At 38.4% G+C, this 16,471-nt stretch overlaps 1 protein-coding gene across 4 annotated transcripts in view; it reads right to left on the bottom strand.

Moving 5' to 3' along the window:
- The window catches only part of USP32 (ubiquitin specific peptidase 32), a 78,478-nt gene that overhangs the window by 59,163 nt on the left and 2,844 nt on the right, over window positions 1-16,471 (bottom strand). The window contains exon 1 of one of the 4 annotated variants that reach the window (XM_061368725.1): window positions 2,049-2,073. The exons of the other annotated variants lie outside the window; for them this stretch is intronic. The gene's annotated coding sequence lies outside the window, so the exon portion shown is untranslated. Of the gene's footprint in view, window positions 1-2,048; window positions 2,074-16,471 lie in introns of those variants that run through there. 4 annotated transcript variants of the gene reach the window in all.

Here is a 16,471-nt window from a genome sequence, read left to right as displayed (position 1 = left end):
ATGCCTAAGTGCACAAAACAAGTTACACGTTTGCAGCAGTCACTGAAACAAAACCATCTCTCTGGTGACAGAATAGCATAGAGCCAAACTCCAGTGCAACTAAGAACAGTGTATTAGCTCAGCCCTGGTAGAATTGCAGTTTTCCAGTTTCATAGGGCAGTGAAGGCCTCTACTCCAAGCAAAGAGGTCTCTCTGTATTGAGTAAAGATGACAAGCAGAGTGAGGAAACTTGGACGAATTACATCCTGGGAACATCGGTACTTCCTTCCAGCTACGACTGCCAAGTGTGTACTTCAGGCAGTGTTCAAGAATCAGAAAATTCCATACCTACGTATCTACCACAGAAGGAACTGGACTGCTGCTGAAGGTGAGGAGAAGGTTGGGAAGGCTTGTCAACCAAAACTTCAAGAACTGTCAGTATATCATTTAATAGTAGATAATAAACCACTAGTCCATGTTACATTCCAAAAGCAAGTTATCAGTGCTACAGACCACTTAATATCATTGCTTGCTGGCAGAATCTACAAAACAGGTCATGGAATTACAGGAAAGGTAATTACTTCCATTCTTTCCCCAGGACATATTAAAATGACTGATGCTGGCCATTTAAAATCATCTGTAAAGCTTTGTAAAAATAAGTTCATTATACATTTTAGACCCAGGCACATGAAAGTACTATTGAAATGCGCAGAGTATAAATTAAAGATATTATCAATGTTTAATATGAGTCTGGAAGATAAATAAAATATTTGAATACAGAATCCCAACACCAAAGTACCAATTATTCAACAGAGACAGAACATGATGGCATGGTGAGAGAAATAAAACCAACTCTTAAATTAGGAACGTAACATTTCTAGAAGCAATGAATCTATGACTATAATGATATTAAAAAATGGAGCACTGATATACCCACAAGCTACGTTTTTTTCCTCAATTCCATAAATTCTACGCCTGTGGAGGTATTTTTAATCCCACCTTTAGGGGGAAATGTAGCTAACAACCCCATTTCCTACACTGACTTAAGTTCCTTCATCAAGTATATTCACTTTTTCCAAAGGAATAGTTTTACTAAAGGCTTTAAGGAGCCACAAACGCCTCAGAGAAGACCATTCACAAGCTGCTGTCGCTATACATATAAGCAGACACTACACTATCGGATATGCTGTTCCTGCATTCATAACCTGACAGTGAAAAACAGAACACGTAAGACTTCCCAAAATAAGTTTATAGTAGTCAACAGAGCAAAAGTCATCTCCACATCACTCCTACCAGTAACAGGTGGCACAACCTCAATATTACTGCAGAGAAAGCAGCACAATTGGAACTGCACACCTAATTCTTCACACTTCAAGACTACGGAAGCTAACTTTTTACTGTAAGGTTTTAATTCAAAAGAATAAAAACAAGCTTCAATATTTAGCTACTGTATTGTAATCCTTCAAAACATATCTGCCTAATTCCAAGAACTATCACTGAAACAAATGGTCTTTTCCATAAAAGGAACAGTCACAGACTGTGCCATTCTGTCTAGGTAACTGTACTTAACACACCTCCTCAATGCTATGTTAGCTGGATGGTTTCCAGTAAAGTTAATGACAGTTTAACTGAAGATTAGTTCTGCATCCAACTCTCCAGAGAACAGCCGAGCCCCAGTTTGTTTAATAATGTTTAAACGAAACCATGCAACCTCACCTAAAAATGTCACCACCACTGAAAGTAATTGTAATAAACCTTCAGCTCATCCAACTGCAGAGGGTGTTTTTGGTTTAATGGTATTACCTACACTTAATGCTGTTTATATGGATTTACGACTCTACTATTTCTTTTAAATTCATATCTGCCCAAGTAATGGTTTGCATACTGCCTTTTCCAAAACAGCCCTGTGCTGGGAGCCACCCTCTCTGCACCGCTTTCACTCCACATGTTTATCACCCAGTCATCCCAGAATTTTCCTGTTAGGATAAAACTGTACTGAAGCTCAAATTATGCACGCTTAGATGCCTAACTCTATACTTAAACCTTATTTTGCCACACATAAAACTGACCTGAATTTCAGAGGGGATCCCCACCAGCTGTGTCACTGGTATAATAAATGGGAGCTGCAGGGAACCTGTCTCAGAAAAAAAAAAAGATGCTACATCTATGTAGAAGCCTAACATTAGATACCCACATTCTGGGCTTTAGATAGCATGTTCCACTTGAAAAAGAAAGGCAGGCAACACCCCTGAAGTTATTGCCCTCCTCCTCCTTAAAACTAAGAGGGGTGTGTAAAACCAGGGTTAATTATCTGCAGAATTTACTGTCTACTACTCTGCAGTGTTTACACGTGCTCAGTCAGCTACTCTCAGACATGAAGTTTTGTATAAAAATTGTAGCCCAAAGAGTATACATAAAACCATAACTGATGTATCACAGCTTCCCCTCAAGCAGCAGATACTATTCTTTTTGTTTAGCCATTCTGTAATGGTGAAGTAACAGCTTTAGATGTACCTCAAGTTCTGCTTAACTAAACTTAAGCTGGAGGAAATCAACCCTCACAATGGAGTTTTGGCAAGTTCTGCAGACGCATTCTCTATTCATTTTATCTTCTTTTCACCTGCTGTAGCACTAATCCCACCCCACCTTCATGTCTTTAGCTTGGAAAGTTTTAAAATGCATTGTGAGTAATGTATGGTTCAAGGTACAACACAACCTCTGTCACTTCAAGACAAAGGTCATACTGAAAAGCCCAGGACAACCTTATACAACAAACATCCATGCAAAACTCAGCAAGCTGGGAAGGAAATACCTGTCTCAGCAAAAGTTACTCTGCTGTTACAAGACTACTAGCAAAATTTATTAAGAGAGTCATCATAAAAATATGACTACATAACTAAATACACCTAATATTGGTACTTTTGCTTGTTCACTTCCTGATTTAGAAAAATAGAGAGGAGAATTGTTACATCTAAACCAATTTGTCAATAATCGAAGCACCTACATTGTCATGACACCTATTGTGTCATAAATCCTTAGAGACTAACAAATCTAAGCTAAGGTTTGTACAGATCACCCCAATACCACACTTTATTCAAATACTGCAATAAAGTAGTTAAAAACTTAATTTACTCTTTTTTTTTTTTTAATGATGCAGCACTAGAAACAGTATTGAGGCTGAGAATGTATCTGCCATGCACTACAGTCTCTGCTTGGCACCAGTAACTAACCTGCACCTGAAGCGAGGACCAACAAAGAAACTTATCTTCCTATCTTTCAGCATATGGCTGCTCTCCAATGCCCTTGCAAAAGAAGTGTAAAGATTTACAGAGGCACTGAAGAGAAGTAACACCTTCTTAAAGGTGCTTTAAGATGCGACAGTCCACACGTGAATGCAAGAAACATACTCATTTTTAAGGGAACTTGTCTGAAGGTTAAAAGAGGTGGTTAGTCAGGTTTAATGGATTGATTACAGCTTATATAACTACAATATACCTTCACTGTGACATGCGCAGTGAGAGCAAGCACAATGAATGCATTTTAAATTCCTATTTACCATTTATCAGGAAGGTCAGACCAGCCACAAAAATACATTCTTTTACAATGCTTCTTCCTCTACTCACCAAAATGCAGGCACAACTATTGTAAAATGCTGTTGGGATACAAAACGAGATACAAACTGCAGCTTTCAAAAGCATACAGCTGTCTGTTGTAGGAAAAGGTCAGAATAAAAGCACAGCACTTGAACTCTTAATACTGCCCAAGACATTCAGGAGAGAGACACTTAAACCTCTTCATTTCTTAGTTGTCTCAACCCTAAAATGAATATAAATTCTAGTCTACATCAGACAGATATTTGATAAATGATCTAAGCTACTCTGTAAAAGTACTGTAAGTTACTGCTAAGAAGCTGCTTTAATCAGTGAAAAGGGCAGAATCCCAATAGTTTAACTGAGGGTAGGTGGAGTTAATCTGCCAGGGCTACTATAAATTGAGAGCCAGTTTACATAATCTGTAACTAACTGGACATAGACACGATCCACATACCCATTTTCTTTCTTTTCACCTTATTAGAGAAAGCAGCGACTGCTGAAAACAAATGACTGGTTTCATAGCCTCTATTTACACCAGAATCACAAAAGAAACATGCATATCATCACTTCCATTAGTATGAACAGCAGTAATAGCACTAAAAAGCTGATAAAATCTTTGTCTCAAAAGCTTAAAATATTTTATTTGGCTACATAAAATCATTTATTCTAGTATAAAGGTGGCCAGCCAAAAAAGAAAGAGAAAAGCCAACGTAAAAGACCACAGTGTAGTGACAATGCTGGAAATCAAAACAGGAAACTAATTACTGCATAAGCAGGAAGAAAAAAACAGAGGATAAGAAGTTCATTTAAGGTAAAGGGTCAATAAACTTGGAGCTCATCTGACTAAAGTATCTTACGTAGTAGGCTGGTACTTTTCCCCAGAATTGGAAGCGTCCAAATGCCCACAACACTCTACAAACACACACACAATTCAAATTTCCAATGTCACTACTGGATGCAAACCAGCTTGCTACATCAGGCCCCTACAAACCCCATAAAACTGAAACCAAAAGGACACCACCAGCCCTGCAGATCTCAAGTCTACAAAGCAAGCTGTAGTTTGCCATGAGCATAGCGCTGCACTTATTCTTCACTAAAAATAACCAACCCTGAACTTTAATAGAACAGACAATTTGACCATCCCTCGCAAACTTCACCTACCCCAAACCCCTCCTGATTTCAGCTCAGGTTTGAAGAATTCTAATATTTGGGTTTCAAAGTGACAGGTTTACAGGTTCAATATCAAACTCGAAGGGCATATAATTCTCTATCCAGACAATTACCTTCCCTGTAATCACTCACTCAATATTTCCCCCAGGAATCTTCATCCTAGTTATACATGGAAATTTTATTACTTTTTTCATTAGTCTTTATTGTGACTTAATGGCTGTGGTTCTGCAGTTGTCAAGAACCAAAGCAATTACTAAAAAGCTTCAAAGAGGCAAAAATGTGCAAGTGAACGTAAAGCATGCTTGGGAACAACCCCAAATAGGAAGAACAAATTGTGAAGTACAATTGAGATAAATGAACCAGCTTTGACTAAAAAGAAAACCTCCACACCCACCCCTGGCTGCCAAAAAGGGATCCACTGGAGAATATTCTGAGGGAAAGCAAAGCCAAAAAAATCCTGCCTCCCCTACTGAAAAGAGTTAATCTACTCTTAAGGAGTCTTTCCTAAGCAGAGTATCAAAAATGGCACCATTCAAATTACACAGCGCATCTCGCTAAAGACTTAACAGTCTTAACATGACATTTACCAGTAACAAGAAGTTAAGGATAACAGCAACACAGATTTTGGTATTTTGGAAAAAAACAAACAAACAAACAACAACAAAAAAACCCACCAAACCCAAAATAAAACAAACCTAATTTATTCAATCCAGTGGTATTTTTTTCCTGCTATCTATTCTTTGGGGTTTGGTAGCAGTGGCTCATCCTCATATTAGACCAAACTATAATGCATATGAAAGGTTTAACATCTTCTGTGCAGAGACAGAAGAAGATTTAGTTACTACAATAGGATTTGCCAATTTTCTGTAACATGAATACTTAGCACTTAGGTGATGCTTTTAATCTTCAAAGAGCTTACTTCTCACAGTTACCATCCTCAAAAAGAATGCCAGTAAGCATCACTAGCCTGTTTTATCCATTTATAAAGTCCATCAGGTACACACACATTGCTATTTGGATTGTGTTTGCTTCAAGCAAAGCTAATCAGTACAGGTTCTGTGACAAAACAACCCTCTCCATAAGACTAGTGTGAAAAGGAATTGCTCCATAATAGCCCCAACAGTGAAATAATCCTCCCACCATCTGAACACTTAAATCTTATTGGCTATATTTTATATCCTGAGGAATTAAAGGAGCCTGATTTTATACATTTACTAGTGCAACCCTGTAAGCCACAGAAGCAGCCTGAAAGAGCCTGAAAACTCAGAAACCTCTGCAGATCTTTAAAATAACTTTTACCATGTGTACAATAGCAAATGGAAGTGCAACAGACGGCAGTATTAGGGACAAAAGTAACTGCTCTTATCAATTAAAGAACTGGTAAGCTCATTCTCAATGACAGCGATTTCTAGCCCTGATTAATCAGTGTGCCTTCTTTCCTGCCCACGGAGCCCTGCCAGAGCACTTAGCTCTTCTGCCAAGACGAGGTGCTGTTACTGATGTAGATGCACTGAATAAATTATTGCTGACCCTGGAGAACACAGCTAACTGACCAGCACAGCCAGGAGTGAAACGGTACAGAAAGTCACAGGAAAGGCACAAGCTTTCAGTGGCTTTAAACACAGAGCATAAGCCATCCTGCAGCAACAGCACCAAGAACCCTGAGCTCTCGTCAAAAGACAAGTACGAATGAGAATTCAGGGAATCTCTGAAAGCAAGCAACTCAGTCTGGGATGCCTGCCTTCACCTTATCACAGCCATTGCTCTTTGCCCAGATTCAAACCTTCATTCCTTATTTTTCTATTTTCCACTACTGTTTTCTTCTAATGTTTCTTCCTAGTTTACGTAGTTCGTACACGATTTCCTAGGATGATGGGTTTGGCTCTCAATCTTCTCAGTGTTCAGAATAGATATTTAGTCCCATTTAGATTAGAAACAAAAGTCTGTATTGTCACAGGTGAGCAGAACAGCTTCTTGCCACAACTCAGAAAAGCTGCTTCCACTGTATCACCACCATGAAAATCATCCAGATGTTTATGCTGTTAAGATACACAAAATTACATTATCTAACTCATTTCCAAGAAATAAACAGCATATTAAAATAAAAGGCAATGGCGAATGCCAACTATGTAAATGTAACCACTACATATGGACCTTGCTACAAAATAAACTGTAATACAACAAATATTTCATATCCTGTCTCCCAAAAGTGCCAAAAATACTAAATGTAGCTACACTATGAATTGTTCTTTAACTAAAAAAATATAGTCTAAGCCTGAAAGTTGAACACAATCTGAAACTTCTACACAGGAAGGCTGTGTTTCCCATAGCCTGTACTGAGGACAAAGTCCAGGAGTCCTAATTCACAATTGCTGGTAAAGGTTTGATCAAGTATTTACTCAAGTGTTAGTCTCTGGCAGCCAAAAGAGCAACTCTAGTTAAGCATAGTACGTAAATACCATGACAAGTAAAGAATAATAATAAAATCAGATAATATTTGTGCACTGCTAAATCTTAATTCCTGAAGTTGAGGGGGCTGCTCTCTCTGCTCCCAAGGAACAAGTGAATGGAGAAGAGGAAACGGCCTCAAGCTATACCAGGGGAGGTTTAGATGGAGATGAGGAACAACTCCTTCCCCAAAGGATGCTCAGGCATTGGAACAGGTTGCCCAGGGCAGTGCTGGAGTCACCGTCCCTGCAAGTGTTCACACACTGTATAAATGTGGTCCTCAGTGCCATAGGTTAGTGGTGGCCTTGGCAGTGCTGGGAACGGTTGGACTGGATGAGCTTAAAGGGCTTTTCTAACCTGGCTGATTCTTTTAAGTTAGAATTAAAATATTACTCACTTGCAAGTCAAGCGTTCTGGCTCAAACACATTGCACATATGTACATATACACACAGCTGATGGACAACAAAAGGCTCTGTATTCCAAGTCTTCCTATTCTCAATACATTTGTTTATATAATCTCAAACACAAATGCAGTGTGAAGTATTTTTGTGTCAGGTCACCAATTAATGTCTTCTGTTAGGCTGTTATAAACACATAACCACCACTCTGCTGCACAATATGTAAATGGCTTACAACTCAACACAGAATCACAAATAGAGACAGCAGTCTATATGGTCAAGAAATAAAACAAAAACATGTAGTTCATTTCAGGACCCTATTCCATGGTCAGTAGAACACCAAGAACTGAATCAGAGATTTATTTAACAGTCAACAGCAAACAACCAGCAGCATTATTTCCAAACTCCATTTCCACTGTTGCACCTACAACTAAGAGAAATCTCCACTAACATCCAAGGACTAACATTTTGAAGCCCTATCCTGAAGGACACCACACTAGCTTTAAGTATATCTGTGCTCTGTTAAAAAATTTGTCTCTAGAAACATTCATCATTGGTGTGCACTATTCCTAAGGTCCTACATTCAGAAGAATAAACTTGCCAATTTAGAGACACCATGAAACAGCTGCCTGGGAAACAGTCTTCCAGTCATTTTACTGCTGCTGACCAGCTTAGGTTGAGATGATGACTCAAACTGCAGAGCTTCATATAAATGCACTGTCCACTGTTTCACAGAAACTGAAAAGGTATCAGAACAACTTAACACTAAAGAGCTACCCAGCGTCAGCAGTTGGAATCTCTCCTTGAATGCCTGAAGAGACTCAGAAGATACCCTCAAGGACATTACAGCCTCTACTAGAATGAGGACATCTAGATAGCAAACTATAAACTTTTTGCATTAAGAGATATTTATGAAATATTTTATATTCTGTTTTTTAACCTCTGTTCTTGTAATACCCATGCTTCTGCAGATATTGAGCCCCTGTTCTACATTAGAATTAGTGTATATTATGGCTCCTTCCTCTTTCAACCTGTCTGCATTGCAATCTATTCATTATTGAAAGAATAAGATTAGTTTACACAAAATAGTTACACAACTGTTCTTTAAGCAAGGTGATTAGAAGACAATGCTGAACTGCAGGTAACACAAAAAAGTGGGGAATTTGCCAGGGGTGAAAAGAGTGATTCTAATTCTTTAGGAAAAGAAAAATGATGCTGTTAGCCGGAGGACTGGAAAACAAGGATGAAAAAGTTCTTCTATTATTTTTCCACTGATAACAACCTTAGCTCACATCCTCACAGAAGGCAGAGCAGGCTACACTGACTGCACTAACCACTGCTTCTTCTTAAAGCAATGCTGCTTCAGCTATGTGAAGGACAAATCCACTTTTCTAACTTTTAAACTAAAATCCGGGATTTAACTGTATCACATTGTTAAGGAAAAAGTGGTAAAAGTCTTTTTGACAAGACTAGGAAATTTTCAGTGCAAAGTTAGATTTTGTTTCTGGATAACACCTAACAATGAGAAACACGGATTGAAAGGAAGTGCTTCTTCAGCCCAAAATAGTCATGATACCATATTCAAGCTCATTTTTAGAACAAATTCAATCTGCAAAACTGAAGTTCTCATAATTACTCTTCCAACACTTTCAGTTCATTTTCTCTACAGCCACAGCCATTAAATCCGGCACCTCCTGTTCTGCTCAGGTTTCTGAGTTTCTCCCACATGTTTTTTCATTCAAGGTTTCAGAACTTTAAAAGAAAAAAAATCCAAATTAAAGTGGTAAAATTAATTGTTTATTATAGAGTTCCACTGAGACTGTAGTGGATACCTGTTAAAGCATTTCAGTTCATGATTTGCTGCCAAAGCAGCCTGCCACAGGACAAAACCTGAGCATTTTCACTACCACTATAAATTACGATAAGGAATATCAATTCAAAACACAAAGAAATATAAGTACCCATTCTATATTAAATACTTGACATGAAATTAAATTGTATGAGTAGATGACAACTGAAAGACCGGCTCACAAAAAGACAAGACACAATGAATAAAAAACACAGCTTGTGAGGAAGAATTCCAAAGGGCTTTAATAGGTTTTATTGTTAAAGAATGAAGAATACATTTTTCTACAGAATGTAATTATCTCTTCTTCTGGCCTGGTGACATTGCCTCTCATAACTTCTTTGTCCAATTCAGACTCTAAGAGAAACTCTAAAAGGTTTCTCCTTTATCATAATCATCAAAATAAGTGTTTTACAAGACACTGAAAGGTATCATTGTGTTTTCCTTTGTAGTTACTGGTTAGAAGCATGTGTGGCACTGAAGACTGACGTGGCTGCCTCGCTCCAGACTAGTTCTATGCTACCTTTCCTTGTGGCTCATGGCATGTACCTGTGGAGAGCCTGACTAGAAGAGAAGTCAAATCCTTTTTAAGGTACAGGATGTCTCACTGGCTGTTTAAAAACAAGTGTATGGTAATGTGTAAAGCCAGATGATATTTCTGCCCATTTCCTCAGTTTGTCCAGAGAAGCCCATTATAAGTAAAGGGCTATCCTGGTAGTTTCAACAGCATCCAAGTACCAGAATCTCTGAATGGCTTTCAGTGCATTGCACTTTTATGCATTAGTGAATGCATTAACCTATGTAGCTCATGAATACCATTCCAGAAAAGAGCATTATTTTGCCCCAAATCCACCACAAGCCAGGCACAATAAGCTTCTAGCCTTATCAGCATATTTCCATGTGATACAAGAGGCTCATTATTGTTGAGACAGACTAAAAGGAGAAGGGGAGAGAAGGGTGTAAACACTCTAGAGATCATGGCATGTCACTGGATATGCTAAGTCACCCTACCTGTCATAGCTAATCACTTTAGTGGCAGCAATGATTCACATAAGTAACTATTTCAGCACTTGCACCATTTTAACTTACGGATACAATGGGAAAGAAACCCTGGCCTTTTCAAACTTTCTTGATTATCGTTTGTTCAAACCTTTCTCAGACACGTCCTATTTTGCATCAAAACTATATGAAAACCTTGCTGCAAATCATAACAAAATTACCTTTCTTTTTTCTAAAATATACTAACTTACTAGATTATTTAACCAAGAAACATGTTCCCCTAGTTCCTAAAGCTCAGCCACGTGTCCAGAGTACACTAAAATAATGAAGGATATTTTTTGTATTGTCATTATAGTGACTGATTTACTGGTCTACACAGGAAAATGCTGTGGCTGCAGCAGTTTTTAAACAGATTTGGTGAACCACTACAAAGGGTATGCAGACACATTTTGTTTCAAACCAAGACCTGAATCCAGCTCATATCCATTAAGAATCAGAAATTCAGAATGCAGTTAAAAGAGATGCACTCTTTCCAAAAGCATCCATACCTATAAGGATTACCCAACCGTGCTCAACCGTAAACACAAGCTCATTAAAAAAACACTTCAGAGGTGTTAAAATTCATATGCAAAAAAGAAATGCTAAGCATTATACACAGCTAAGCTGAAAACACTGAACCTATACAGACAACAGTCCTCACTAGCAAAAGATGTCCCTGAAGAAATCACAGAAGAGAAAGTGCCTTCAGATTTTGCCACTCTTTAGGCAAGCAGGGTATTTTTATTCCGCTAAGTGCTAGCAATAACATAGTATTCAAAGTTTTGTGAATTAGACCCTTTCAAACTCTTAGGCAGAATCTACCTTAATGGCTTTTTCTTTTACATTAGTCTTTGCCCAAAGGCTTCATTGCCTCATTATGTAAATGACTTTTTCATACGAAAATCAGATGTAAAAGATGCTTTTTGTAGTTCTTCAATACTGTAAAATATCATATGGACATTCACAGTAATTCAGACTATTTAGAATTAACCTCCAGAACTTTCTTCCTATAAAGAAGCTTTAACTAGGAAATCATCAGTTTTATTATGAACAATATCAAAGACCAGACTGTAAAACGCAGTTCTGAAAACATGCATGCAGAACTTGAAGACCTGCATGTATACCTTCAGCACACTTTCCACTGCATGTCCTTGTAGAACACAGCTAGCAGTTAGTAACACTCAACTGGAGCTCACCTGAAGAGAAGTTGGACAGTTCAAATCATATGCTGTGTGCTCCTGAGTAGCCTCCACTGAACACCAAGTCCCACATGTTATTCAAAATAAGTCTATAAGTTACCACCAAGCAGTTCAGTACTGATGGATACCAAGGGCACAGCAACAGAGCGGACAGCAAACACCAAACTCATTACGAAGGGAAAAACTTCTCAGTCAAGGGCAAGCAGAAAAAGTCCCACTCTTATACTAGTGTAGAATACCACTTCACAGGTGTCCATAAGTACCCAACTCCAAGGTTCCACAGTGAGACACCAAGCATTTCTTGGTGCAATCCCTCAGTCAGTGACAGTAAAATAAGACCACAACTCCCAACCCAAGGAGGAACATAGCACCTATCTGGCCCCACAGGACTCAAGTGGATGCACAGCTCCTCATTGAGCAAATCTTTACAATTAATAGACTACTGTTAAATAACCCAGGAGGCCTTAAAAACCCCAACTGAGTTGCTCTGGGTTACAACAGTCCTTGCAGTAACCGACTCAGTGGACAAAAACAGTTACGGTATTTGAAAACGCAACCCTTGCTCTATCCCCTCCTTCCTCCCTTTTCTGTATGCTCATTGTATTTGAAACTTCCAGGATGAAAAAAAGAAAGCAGGATTATATTAAAAATAATTTGTAGCTAAGTCATACAGATGCCATAAGAGCTCAAGGACACACGACTCATTAGAGCTACTTGGCACTTCCCATATACCAAATTATTTAGAACCAGTGTAGAAATTCACAACCTAACCAAAAATGTACTCAACTTTCAGAAGATATTCTGTTAAATTACAGACATTAGTAACATCTGGGGTTGTTTTTTTCCAAATACAGAAACATAATAATCAGCCCATCACAAAGCAGCAGTTTTACAATAATCTTGATTTATAGAATTAAATAGACCTATCATACCTCACCTAATCACATCACTTGTTAATGCTATGTTCTTTTCTCGCAAAGCTTGTCATCCCTTCACAGGCCCATTTTTTGACTGTGAGTTTTGTTTAAGTCTTAAGGAACAGAATGCTTTACTGATTTTCTGAAGTGAGACAGTAGGCCGACTTCCCTCTGAGGAGAAGAAAGGGGTTGAGGGTTGTTTTACTCATTTCTCCCACAGCGCCAGCAGCCAGAAAGTCTGAGGCTGTTATAAGTCAAGTACAACAGGACTCAAGCAGTCCCCTCTTTCTTCCCCTGCCTTTCATATTTCATTAGAGATGCTCCACATCATTTAGAAAAGCTTCCTAGTTTCTATTTTTGTCTTATTTTATTTTCTCTGTAGAACGCTGTCAGGTAGATTTAGGACCCTGACGTTGTATTTCACAAAAACAAACCTTTACAAAATTCAAGATGAACAGAAATATTTCATAGAATCTATATGGTTGGAAAGAATCTCAGGAGGTTACCCAGTCAACCTTGTGCTTGAAACTGGGCCAACGGTGAACTCAAACCAGTATGGGTATTTAATAAAAACAAAAAGCCAGGAGTGAAAACTAGAAAGTGATCAGAAAGAGGTGCCCATGCAAATAATGACTTCATTGACTGAAATAGAAGAAATAAGGCAGGACTAGCAACAGTTGTATGAGCTATGAGATATATAGGCATATAATCTATAAAACAAATGCATGTTTTGAGTTCTCAGTTTTAGTCTACATCAATAGAAGAAAATATGTTGTGTCTATAATAGCCTGATAGTGTACTTTTAGCCTCTATCAAGATGTTCAACACTCAAAATCAGGGTTTGTTCAGCTTACCCTTAAACTTCCAGCCAACATGGCTAGAATATTATATATTTACACTCACTTGGCAGCTTTCCTGACCACTTTGATTCAAATCTCTAGTACCATGCTGACAGGACAAAAATGCATCTAATACTATGAAACTACTGTTACATAGAGACACAATTCACCTGCTGAAGTGAAAATCCACAGGACTCCCAAAATTTACTGAACCATATTTCAAGGTTCTGAGCTATTTTCACTTTAAGATATTCAACTGTTTCTTGTTTATGAAATACCTACATTCTTAAACCCCCTTTTACTGCTGCACATACAGCATTTGAGCACTTACCAAGTTACTGCCCCACTTGGTACAGAGGGACTTGGCCACCACCCAAGAATTACTAAAAACCTACTAGAAAGCATGCAGTCGGCTCCGCCAGGATCACAGCACTCACAGAAGCCTAAGCAGAAGACAACATTTTCCTCAAATTTGTAAGTTTTCAACTGGTATTTCATAAAGAACTTCTGAAGACTACAAAAGGCATCTCAGGAAAGGAAACTTACTGTTAGTTAACTTAAGTTCACTACACAAATGTTCCTCATTCCAATACAAAATAACTTGAGCAGTTATAACAAGAGGCTGAAAACCACTGAGTACACTTCTCTAAACTTGGAACCTGAAGTGAAAGAAGAGAAAGCGGTCACTGCAACTTAACAGATGAAGAATTACAGATAAATATCTCTCCCCTTACAGCAACCTCTTTTCATCAGTTCGTGGAAGCAGAATTCCCAGAGTCATTTGTACATTGCTGCACATGCTCAACAGAGACTACTGAGGTATCCTCCCGAAGCAAGTATCAGAAGTGAATGCCAGAGTTGTGAAATAATTATTGCTCTGTGAATTTCAGCAGCTACTTGCAGCTCTACATATTTATAAACAGGAAGCGTGAAGCTATGCATTCATACCTGCTTTAATTGCAAGACAGAAACCTAAAGCCGTCAAATACTGGCTGACATAAGTCTTGCTGTATAATCTATGCAGTGTCAACAGTGGATCCTATTCATTGTGAGAGCTAAAAGAAAAAAAAGTGGCTGACAGAGACCAATATGTCCTGAAGAATCTTCACCTGCCTACGGCATCCAAGCACTGCTTTTCAGATGTGAAGGAAAAGCAAGGAGAACAATTGCCTTCATGGGATATAGAAAGAAAAGAATAAACCACTAAAATGGTTCCCTGACCATTTCTCCTAAAAATATCATCTGGGATTTAAAAAGTTAATTTCATAATCAGGAGTAATAAAAAGTTATTTTCTCTGGGCTCAAGGGCTGAGTCCATGGATTTTGTCACCAAGTTGCAATTAAGACAACCTCAAATAAATTATCATATATTCACACAAGCTCTCCGTCATCCTTTTGTCAGATTTATAATATCTGTACGTTTGAGGATGTTAATGACCAGACACCACATATATATGCCTTGATTTAAATAAAACAAACGTAGCTATTTTTCAAATTCAACCAAGACCCAAAAGGTCATTAGCAAGATTTATCCCCTGCCCATCACAGAACATCAGTCATTTTTGGGAAGCACACTAACTAACCTTTTTTTGGATTAAAGTGGGTTTTCATTGCTTTGACAGGCTTGATGTTCTCCAATTGGTGGTGGCATCTTTGAGAGGCACAAACATGAAAGAAATCTGTCTTCACAAATGACTGTTTCATGACCTCTCCAGAGGAAAATCCTGTGAAATTGATACACCTGCAAGTTTTCCCTCAGTATTAGTCAGTCTTTAATTGAATGTACATTTTTAAAAGATGGCACTGTTTTTGCTCTTTCTTTTTGCTCTTTTTCTCTGAGATCACTGCACACAAAAGACAGTGAAATGGATCTATCTGCAGCCACTCATTTCTCCAAACAGTATACTCACTGAGCACACTAACACTGTGGCAGTTCTCAACCTCACCATCCTCTCTGGTGCAAATCTGACAGATCTATGATTATTCACTGACATTTCTTTTTAAGCAGTTACCTGACTAAATATTTAGCATACATAAACTGAAAATGGTGTGAATTAACGTGATCTGGTTTACATAGCAATCATAAAAACTCTGACTATAGATTCTATAATCTCCTAATTTACAAGTACTTCATAAATTTACACTGTCTGTGATTATATTCTGAAAGTTCCTTCACACATTAACAGTCACTGAACAATGCAGTCCTTTTGGGGTGTGGAATAGATTGGCCATCAACACCACACAGCCATCTCTTTCCTAGGGAATCCTTATTGAAATACTCAGTACACAACACAGCTCAGCAGCTGTTGTGCTGGAGCTAATACAACAGTAACAGCAAGTTCTTCCTTTTATAAAGTTTTATTGGCCTAAACATAGCTCTTTAAGGAATGGGGTGTCAACGCTGGCAGCAGAACAAGCGAAAGATAAGGCAGACTTTAGACTGCTACCTCCTTGGTGTAAGGCAAGGCCTAACACTGAGCAGCTCTCAGAAAGAATGAGGACTCAAATCGGAGACACATGTTGGAAAAGGCACCAAACCAAAAAGGAAAGTCTGCCTGACCTGAGGAACTGCCTTAGGAAACAACTGCTGCTGGAGCTGAGGGCTTAGAAAAAAAAGCAACATGCTCAAGAGCCACATTTCCAGTTTATGCCATCACAGACTTAAGCTTGATAAAATAACCAATAATCTCATGCCCCTTTTGGAATGAAGCCCTTCTTTTACTTGACCTATAATGACCTGGCCATTAATTTCACCTCCTTACAAAGAAGTCTTCCTCAGGAGGAGGTCTAAACGCTTAGGAAGAGCTCTCACCAGTTCAGAACCCATGCCTTTTCTACAGCAACAGGCAAAGTAGTGCCTCTGGCTACTGTAAGTAAGATGACTATAACCTGGCAGTGTTCATAACCAGAGATGTCTAAAATAGCATCCCTTACTTTTCACTCCTGAACTATGCAAGTGGACACAGATTTTACAGAACATAAGGAAAAAGGGAGACTGACAAGACTCGGTGTGATCTCCACTGGTGGACACAAGACAACTTCA

The sequence above is a fragment of the Neopsephotus bourkii genome, unplaced genomic scaffold (assembly GCF_033783945.1).
Source record: "Neopsephotus bourkii isolate Nb327-2 ecotype Australia unplaced genomic scaffold, CSIRO-AGI_Nbou_v1 NB_140, whole genome shotgun sequence".
Classification (NCBI taxonomy): Eukaryota; Metazoa; Chordata; class Aves; order Psittaciformes; family Psittacidae; genus Neopsephotus; species Neopsephotus bourkii.
This window is presented reverse-complemented; position numbering and strand designations above follow the sequence as displayed.